Raw genomic sequence first — 10,000 nt, 5'->3', positions numbered from 1 at the left:
ATAAATTAATATCTTAAATCGTTGCCTATTTATCATCACCTCCCAATTACCTCGTCTCTCATTAGTCAAACGGGGAAAGGAGCCGTGAAATGCCTTCATTTAACGCGCGCTGCAATCGACGAAAGATCGCCGGGCAAGTGCGAAATGTCATTCAGTTCAAAAATGGAACTTTTGCTCATCGGGTCCCTTTCCCCCAAAACAACATTGGCGTTTTTTGTTTTTGTTTTTGTTTTTAACCATGAATTTTTACAGCACGGCATAGGTTTTGTCATTAGGTTAGGTTAGATTGCGTTGGGATGGGTTGGGTTGGGTTGGGTTGGGTTGGGTTGGGTTGGGTTGGGTTGGGTTGGGTTGGGTTGGGTTGGGTTGGGTTAGGTTGGGTTACGTTAAGCTAGGTTAGGTTAGTTTGGGTTAGGTTAGGTTAGGTTAGGTTAGGTTAGGTTAGGTTAGGTTAGGCTAGGTTAGGTTAGGTTAGGTTAGGTTAGGTTAGGTTAGCTTAAGTTCGGTTAGGTTAGATTAGGTTAAGTTAACCCAAGTCAGGTTAGTTTAAGTAAGAATAGATTAGGTTTGGCTAGGTTAGATTAAGTTAGGTTAGGTTAGGCTAGGTTAGGCTAGGTTAGGCTAGCTTAGGTTAGGTTAGGTTAGGTTAGGTTAGGCTAGGGTTGGGATGGGTTGGGTTGGGTTGGGTTGGGTTGGGTTGGGTTGGGTTGGGTCAGTTTAGGTTACGTTAAGCTAGGTTTGGTTAGTTTGGGTTAGGTTTGGTTAGGTTAGGTTAGATTAGGTTAAGTTAACCCAAGTCAGGTTAGGTTAGATAAGAATAGATTAGGTTTGGCTAGGTTAGGTTAAGTTAGATTAGATTAGGTTAGGTTAGGCTAGGTTAGGTTAGGTTAGGTTAGGATTGGGATGGGTTGGGTTGAGTTGGGTTGGGTCAGTTTAGGTAACGTTAAGCTAGGTTAGGTTAGTTTGGATTAGGTTAGGTTGGTTAGGTTGGATTAGATTAGGTTAAGTTAACCCAAGTCAGATTAGGTTAAGTAAGAATAGATTAGGCTTGGCAAAGTTAGGTTAAGTTAGGTTAGATTAGGTTAGGTTAGGTTAGGTTAGGTTAGGTTAGGTTAGGTTAGGTTAGGTTACATTAGGTTAGGTTAAGCTAGGTTAGGTTACGTTACCTTACGTTACGTTACGTTACGTTACGTTACGTTAGATTAGATTAAGTTAGGTTACATTATGTTAGGTTAAGCTAGCTTAGGTTAGGTTAGGTTAAGTTCGGTTAATTTAGGTTAGGTTAGATTAGTTTAGGTTATATTAGGTTAGGTTAGGCTAGGTTAGGTTAAGTTTGGTTATGATAGGTTAGGTTGAACTAGGCTAGCATCGGTTAGGTTAGGTAAGGTTAGGTTAGGCTAGGCTACTTAAGTTAGATTAGGTAAGGTAAGGTTGGCTTAGGTTGGCTTAGGTTAGATGATAATTGCTTAGGTTAAGTTAACTTAGGTTCGGTTAGTCTAAGTTTGGCTAGGTTAGATTAAGTTAAGCTATACTAGTGCAATGGTTCCAAAGTCTGGGAAGGGACCGACTATGAAAGAATTCTATTAATCATTCGGCGCAGGCAGGGAATCGGCCAACGCCCCTGTGGTATGTGCGTGTGCGTTAATTCTCGAAGCTGTAGTCAATGTCAGGCAATTTCTCCTTCCTGCTTCGGGCGTTATATGTAGGTATCCTAATGGTTATGTATGACTGCAGACTTGTAATACTCACCTATTGTGTCCCGTGGCTGATAACTGACGTTTCTATTCTTGGGGATGAATTAATATAATCTGTCGACATTCTGTTGCGATTTAAATGTATAATGAAAAATGATATAAGAAAATATAGTATATTCAAGGTAAACATTATATTCATAATTTGTGTTGACCAATGCGACAGACGACAAATGGCCTTCGGATAATGATCAAAGTTATTTTGATTAATTGTAGTTTAATTAACCCATTTTCTCTCGTGTTGTACAATAGATAGTTTATTCTGTCTATCGCCATACTATTTTATTCATCTGAGAGGAAATCCAGGATACAAATGAATAGAATCATACAATATGATTCTGAATTTGAAATACCAAGCATTTCAACACCCCAACGACCTTGACTTCCATAACAGTCTTGTTAACAAATCCTTATTCATTAATCCCGATAAACCTTCAGATCATATTGTATTAATTCAACTGTATTCACAAATATCCCCTTTATTGTATAACAGTTGGTATATTTGAAGATACCTTAAAAGATCCCCAACTCAGTCATTACCCTAACATAGTGTAATAATTCAATACTACTATCCTACCTACAATACTGCCATAATACTGTCAGAAACACTGTGTAATAAGAACCGTTTTGCCCAACGAAAAGTAAATAATCTTTACTTACACAAATTCATACGACAGAACAGGAATTTATTTAGGGACTGCACATGAGAGTTATATGTTCGCTAATCCTCTTCCCGTTTTCGTTTGGGCTCAGAAAACAAAATGGAGAATAGAACACGGAAGCAATTATGGGGTTGAGTATTCGTGAAAATAATTAATAAATGGTTCTAATTCTGGGGGTCCCCTCTCCCTACCGCCCCCCTTCCCCCCCCCCTCTCTCTCTCTCTCTCTCTCTCTCTCTCTCTCTCTCTCTCTCTCTCTCTCTCTCTCTCTCTCTCTCTCTCTCTCTCTCTCTCTTATTCTCTCTCTTTCTCTCTCATTCGCTCCCTTCCACCTTTCATTCACTCAACATCCATTTTCTCTCCTTTCTCCCTTCCCCCATCTCTCATTCCATTTTCTCTTCTCCCATTTCTTTCACTCTCTCTCTCTCTCTCTCTCTCTCTCTCTCTCTCTCTCTCTCTCTCTCTCTCTCTCTCTCTCTCTCTCTCTCTCTCTTGCTGTCACACACACACACACACACACACACACACACACACACACACACACACACACACACACACACACACACACACACACACACACACACACGTAAACACACACACACACACACACATACATACACACGCACACACACACACACAAACACACACACACACACACACACGCGCGCGCGCGCGCGCACATACACACACACACACACATACACACACACAAGGGAGGGGAAGGGAAGGGAAGGAAAGGAAAAAGAAGGGAAGGGAAGGAAAGGGAAGGGAAGGCAAGGGAAAAGAAGGGAAGGAAAGGCAAGGGAAGGGAAGGAAAGGGAAGAGAAGGGAAGGGAAGGGAAGAGAAGGGAAGGAAAGGAAAGGGAAGGGAAAAGAAGGGAAGGAAAGGAAAGGGAAGGGAAAAGAAGGGAAAGAAAGGCAAGGAAAGGGAAGAAAAAAGGGATGGGAAGGAAAGGGAAGGGAAGGAAAAAGAAAGGAAGGGAAGGGAAGGGGGATGGAGATACTGAATCAAATCGCCTTGCGACAAGAGCGAAATCTATAAATAGGACAGAGAGAGATGTGACATCAAAGTTGATTGATTGATATGTTGATTTCGGCTCCACGACATCTAAGTCCCATAAGGCCACAACGAAATGTTAAAAGGTAGTAAAGATGACATTACGAATAAGATTTTGCTGTGGTAAAAGTAATTAAAAAAAAAAAAAGCCCAGAACGTGAACATACAAAAAGGAAATAGAATGAGCTAGCGAAATAATCAGAAGAGAGACGTATAAATGTGGAGTTATGATTTTTTTCACAGGTTGTAGCGCCAATAAGATGAGCTTGAAATAAAGTATAATAGGATCAAATTTCGTAAATTAGAAAAAAAAATGAGATCAAGAATAACATAATTGAGAGTTTAGAAGTGTCTAATATTTCCTGAATAATTTATTTTCACCATTGTAAATTTTTTTGCGTTTTGCAAAAATGTATTCAATTACAGAAACACTTCTTCAGCTGGAAATATAACAAAAGGCGAATGTCTATTGTTGTTGTTGTTGTAGTTATGAAATGTAGGCTACCAGCGCTTCTTTCCATATGGACAATCTTAAGATGACTAGAATGCCTGGATACAAGATATCTCTATATGCATAGATAAACAAATAAATAAATAAACTCATCTGCTGGGATTCGAACCCTCACCTCAGCGGCTTGCGTCTTACAAGATGAAGACGCAAGCCGCTCAGGTGAGGGTTCGAATCCTAGCAGATGAGTTTATTTCCAAATGTCAATTGACACAAACAAATAAATAAATATATAGTTAAAAAGACAAATATTGATATAAATATACGGATAGATAAACAGATAAATCAATTAATACATTAATTATTTAATCAATTAATTGATTAATATATAAATAAATTAATATAAATATATGGTATATGAGAGTAAATCAATTAATATATTTAGTTAATCAATTAGTTTATTAATATATAAATAAATTAAGATAAATATATGGTACATGAGAGTATTAAATAGAAGATAAGGATAAACAAATAAATAGAGCATATAAGTAAGAGATAAATGAATAATTGAATAAGAAAAATTGATCGATAGATATGGAAATATGAATAAATATAAGAATATTATTCAATTAGAAAATCAAGACAAAATACTATGACAAACGTATGACATAATTGCACTCACCCTTGCAGCGTCATTTCGTTGATACCGAACTGCACTTTTCAAAATTTCGATTTGAAGAAGAACTCGGCGAGGAGGAGGTAAAGAGGAGGAGGAGGAAGAAGAGGCCACAGAAGACTTCGGTCAAGAACCGATTCCTCTTGCTATCGTTCTCGTTTCAAAAATCTTCACCATTTCGTCTTCAGTTGGACCCGAAGTGCTAGTTCTGGCAAGTTTCGTAAATCATCGACTTCGGTGACCTGAGGTCAACTGAGGTCATTGTTGACACCTTCCGAGGTTACGCCTGACAACAACCTCGATCCTTTATGTCACATTATTCACGCGCCGCTGTGGAGCAATGGTTTTGTTCTCAGTTTGCACTTTTCAGGCCTGGGTGCAAGTCTAGCGGTTATTGTTGGTTGTTACCTGACTTGGAGCTGTACCAATACACAAGGCAAAGGTAACGGTCTACACATTACAGGATAATACTTTTTTTTTGTAAGAATAAAAATCCTACCCTTCCGTGCTTGATAGACTTAATCTAAATTAACTCCAGACAATTTTATTCAGTTTGAGAAAGTACTGACGGACACCAGAAGATTTTAATCGACCCTTTAATGCAGAGGGTAGGGACTCCCTTTATCTGAATAACATCACCTAACGGCACTCAGAAATTAACATATGAGTAAAATCCCACTGTGTACGGGTAAATGTACAGACTACCTGCCTTCAGGGTAGCACTTCAGGGTAGTACACGAATTACATCAGGATGTACATATCCCTCATGCCTCTGAGAGGGGATCTCAGAGTGGAATGAAATAGTTTAGTGACAAGTAGAATAAATACATAAAAGTAGACCACCTAAGAATGACTTTATGTGCTTGTCGCTCATCGTACGTAATTTGGGGTCCTTCGCTTTCAACACACATGTTTTGAGTGACGCCACTCCCTCCTCTCCCCCCCATCCATCTTCATCTCCTCCCTCTCCCCCTATCCCCGTTCGAGTCACACTCCAAGTGTGGAGGAGGACAAGACCTCTATCACGCCCTTCAAGGGTCGTCTCAGCTACTTCGAGTGGCACCGGTAGAGAAACTTCGGAGTTCTTCTATTCAATTACTCAGGGAGATACCGGTCGTCCTCGGCAACCTCAAGGATCAAGGATCACCGTGTTCAAGGGCCACCCACCCATTGAGTGTGACTACACTAGGTTATCAAGTACATAAATCCTCCGCCTAACAAATGTTACCATAACTGCAAGGTCATCCTCCAAAACAGTCATTCGAGGATAATGTTACCCTATACTCGAGGGTGACATGCACGCATACGGGTTCCCACTTACATGAGTGGCACTATGACACAGAGGTAGTACTCTACTCGAGTACTATCACCGCACAAATAGGCCACCCTCCACTTGAGAATCACTCCAGCTTATATGTCATCCTCGACTTAAGTGTCACCTTCACAATCTCAGGGTCATTCTTTTCAGGGACCTCTGCCATGAGCACGTGGCCCTTGGAGCTTTCTCCTTCTGTATCCTTTTTCTCCACGTCAGGATCCCTCAAGCTAAACTGACCATCTAGCCATGGCCTCAAGTTCTGTGAGACTTTTCCTTTTCTTTCCTTCCTTCATTCTCTAAGTCTTTTCTCTTCTCTTCTTTCTATTTTACCACTGCCAATAAAAACTTTCACAGCCCCCCCCCCGGCCCCCAACTACCGACCGAAATGGTGGTAGGGTTGGGGGGGGGGGGTTGAAGTATTAATTCATGAGGTGTAGGGGGGAGATGAAGAAAGAAAAAATGCAGGAATGAAGAATGACGAGGAGGTGGAGGAGTTTGTGTGAGAGGAAGATGGGGAAGAAGAGGGGAATGGGGAAGCGAGGGGAATGGGGGAAGGAGGATGAAGTAGGAAGGGGCTTAGTGTCATAAGGTCGCGGAGCACCTGTTGGTAGGGTTATCCATTTGTTGCACAGCATCGAGTAAAGAATATGCTTATTGAATTGGAGAAGGGAGGAGGAGGAGAAGGGGGAAGAGGAGGGGAAGGGTGAAGAGGAGGGGAAGGGGGAAGGGGAAGGGGAAGGGGAGAGGTTGCTAGGGGCTGAAGAGAGAAGCAAAGGATGGGGAAGAGACGGGGGGAGGAAGGAAGGAAGGAAAGAAGGAAGGAGGAGAAAAGGAGGAAGGAAGAAAAGGAGGAAATTGACGGAGGTTGAAGAGGAAGAAGGTGGAAAGGATGGGGATGAAGGCAGGGCAGAGCAAGATAGGAGAGGGGGTGGAGAGAGGAAAGAGAGGGAGAGGGAGAGATGGAGAGAGGAAAGAGAGTGAGAGATATGAGTATAGGTGGAGAGGGAGGTGTAGGACAAGAGTGGGAAAGAAGGAGAGGAGATGGAAGGGAAGGGAGAGGAGGAGAGTGGAAGAGTGGGGAAGGGAAGATAGGAAAGAGGAGAGAAAGGGAGGGGAGGAGAAGGAAGGGAAGGGGAAGGGAGGAGAGGGGATGAGGAGAGGATGAGAAGGAAGGGAAGGGGAAGGGAGGAGAGGGGAGGAGGAGGAGGAGGAGGAGGAGGAGGAGGAGGAGGAGGAGGAGGAGGAGAGCGGAGGGAGAGAAATGAGGACGAGGAAAAGAAAATGGAAGGGAGGAGATGAGGAGTTCGGGGCGGTGGGAAGAGTAGGAAGGGGTAACGTTTTGCCGCAGGGAAGGTCAGACGCCAGGCGGTGATGTCAGCATCAGCTGTGTTTGTCTCGATGTCATTCTACTGTCTTCTGCTGACTTTTCTGTCTGTCTGTCTGTCTGTCTATCTGTCTGCCTGCCTGTCTGCTTCCACTAAAGTGGACGATGGAAAGGATGAGTATAAGTAGGAAGAAGATGAGGAGGAAGATGAGGAAGAGGGAGAGGAAAAGGAGAAGGAAGAGGAAGAGGAGGAAGAAGTGGAAGATGGGGAGGAGGAGGAAGACGAAGAGAAAGATGGGGAGGAGGAGGAAGAAGAAGAGAAAGATGGGGAGGAGGAGGAAGAAGAAGAGAAAGATGGGGAGGAGGAGGAAGAAGAAGAGAAAGATGGGGAGGAGGAGGAGGAGGAAGAGGAGGAACGGTAATAGGATGCGTCGAACACAGCATCTCAATGGCAAAGGGATTTTTTTCCTAATTAATCCCAAACTATTTTATTCAGCTGACCACAAACTCTAGAGGGTCACTAACACTCGATGTCACTTTCATAACGAAGTCCCTACGATGACGTCATCGACAAAAAAAATTCAGCCAAATCATTTCAGTAATTCACTTATGATTTTTCTTCCTTCTAGGGAGAAATTCAGAGATTTTGGTGGTTCGAATGCGGCTGCGAGGTGTTCAAAGGTGAACCTGAACCGTTTCGTTCACTTCAGGTGAACAAAGATAGGTGGCAGGTTGGCCAGAACAAAACATATAAAGTCCAACCAAGAATAGCTTGCAATAACCCTCACACACAATTATGCATCTAAAGGTTGACTGAATCCATAACACGAAAAACGTCGAATTCGCACACGCACTTCCTTCCTCCTCAGAGAAATAAAATCACCCTAAGACACCTTCACCCGCGAGTTCGACAGCCACGAGTGTCAGACGAGAGAAGATCCGAACCCGTTCTAGATGGCACTGCCTGACGAAAACTCGCTGACGGGCGCACTCGCCGACGTTCCTCCCGTGACTGTCTGGGTCAGTCTGCTGAGAGGCGAGAGGATCTACGCGCTCGGGTGCCGGTTGCCAGAGGTCGCCAGACCCGCGTTTACGCACACGGGCCAAGGCTTTCTTCAGAGCCCGCCAAACTCGACAAATCCCGCCAAATCCACCAAATTCTCACTCAACCCTTCCACTGGATTTTTTCAAGCTGATTCAAATCGCTCGATGGCAGCCAGAATAAAGTTATTGGTAGTTGTGAAATGATTTCTAAAAAATCCAATACGGGCACAAAATTACTTTTATTGGCAAGTATCAGGACTGAACTCGTTTTGATGCCGAGACACCAGCTAGTGAATACCTCCTGTGAACTTTATTACTTCCTGTGAAGTTTATATCTTACAATAGTGACAAGTGATTGTGTTGTGCTTCTTGTAATTGTATACGTATAGCGTTATAGTTATAGTTATACAGTTACAGGTAAGAGATAGTGTTGTGTTCTAGTGATTTAGAGTCAAAACAGTAGTTTGTTACTGTACTCCAAAGGTAGGAGTAATAATATAGGGTAAGCAGAGTAATCTTCGTCTATTTAGTTTATCTAGTGACCGCTTTTGTTTCTTTTGTTGATCTATATTTTCTCTTTGCCGTTTGGATTGCCGAAGGAGGAGCAACATGGCTTGTGAAGGTTGTGTGAACCTGGAGGACCGTCTCAGGATGTGTAAGGAGGCAATTCGTCTTCTCAAGAGTGTTCTGTGAGAAGAGTGAATCCTCCACATAACCCAAAGAGCGTTGAACCTCTTCTACTTGTGAGGCAGCGGACGATTTCTTTCGCTCCAACATGAAGAGACAACAAGAGGCTCCTCAGCCAAGCATGGGGCAGCGAGAGCAAACAGCTAGGACCCATATTTCACAGCGCCTGCAGGACACTAAACAAACTCGAGTCGATGCGACGCGAACAGGGTCAAAGGTCATCGCCGAAGACTTGCACCGTCAGACATCGAAACCCCTTCGGCAACCCTCGAGTGTGACACCTTTTTCAATTTTTCCCATTGGGCACTTCTTCGTAGGGAACGCCCACTTTGCTTTCTATATTTTTTTAGCTAGGAAAATGTGGCAACCTCCAGAATTTTCCTCTGGGCTGCCTGCAGTTGTATTAGAGTAGGCTCAGACATTAAAGAAGAAAAGGCCAGATGACTTTTCTTCCAACCACGCCACGCACGGCAACGCACTTCTGCCACTGCCGTGAGGAAGTGGCGCTCCGTGGGGTCCCGTTTGTCGAGCCACCGTTCGGTAAACAGGTGCCCTGCGGAGTAACCGCTAGCTCTAGCCAATCGTTTTGCTCTGCTGGAAGATGAGGTGGCTGAATATCAAGAGTTCTTGGTGGTGGGGGACTCCATGGTGCGAGGCTATGACGACATCCTGCAGCGGAAGTCTAAACGACGTTCCAAGCTTGTATGTCAACCGGGCCGTGGGATCTCCGATTTTAACCAGACCATCAGGGAGCAAAGGCGGACGAACAAGGTTACGATTTTTCATACGGAAAGTAACGATGTGGGTAGGATGAGATAAGAGGAACTTGTTCGGAATTACAAGGTCCTCCTTCAGGAGCTGCCACGTAGTCTGCGGGATTTTCCCGAGGATCTACGCTGGCTTGTGTTGGAACAGTAGAGCCATAGAGATCAATGAGAGGATATCACAGTTGTGCACGCAACTGGGATACCACTTTCTTGATCCTTAGCATATCTTTTCTAGGAGTCATGACCTTTATGCTTCTGACCGGATCC

At 43.5% G+C, this 10,000-nt stretch overlaps 1 protein-coding gene across 3 annotated transcripts in view; it reads right to left on the bottom strand.

The window, feature by feature from the left end:
• Positions 1-8,243, bottom strand: part of LOC143026487 (protein O-linked-mannose beta-1,2-N-acetylglucosaminyltransferase 1-like) — a 120,120-nt gene extending 111,877 nt beyond the window's left edge. For all 3 annotated transcript variants that reach the window (XM_076186961.1, XM_076186959.1, XM_076186962.1), the window contains exons 1-2: positions 8,181-8,243; positions 4,600-5,012 (exon numbers count right to left, since the gene is read on the bottom strand). The gene's annotated coding sequence lies outside the window, so the exon portion shown is untranslated. The remainder of the gene's footprint in view (positions 1-4,599; positions 5,013-8,180) is intronic.
• Positions 8,244-10,000: the final 1,757 nt, after the last annotated feature.

The sequence above is a fragment of the Oratosquilla oratoria genome, chromosome 6 (assembly GCF_046742065.1).
Source record: "Oratosquilla oratoria isolate Oo_2021 chromosome 6, ASM4674206v1, whole genome shotgun sequence".
NCBI classification, from domain to species: Eukaryota; Metazoa; Arthropoda; class Malacostraca; order Stomatopoda; family Squillidae; genus Oratosquilla; species Oratosquilla oratoria.
The sequence above is the reverse complement of the archived record's forward strand: the minus strand, read 5'-3'. Positions and strand labels throughout refer to the sequence as shown.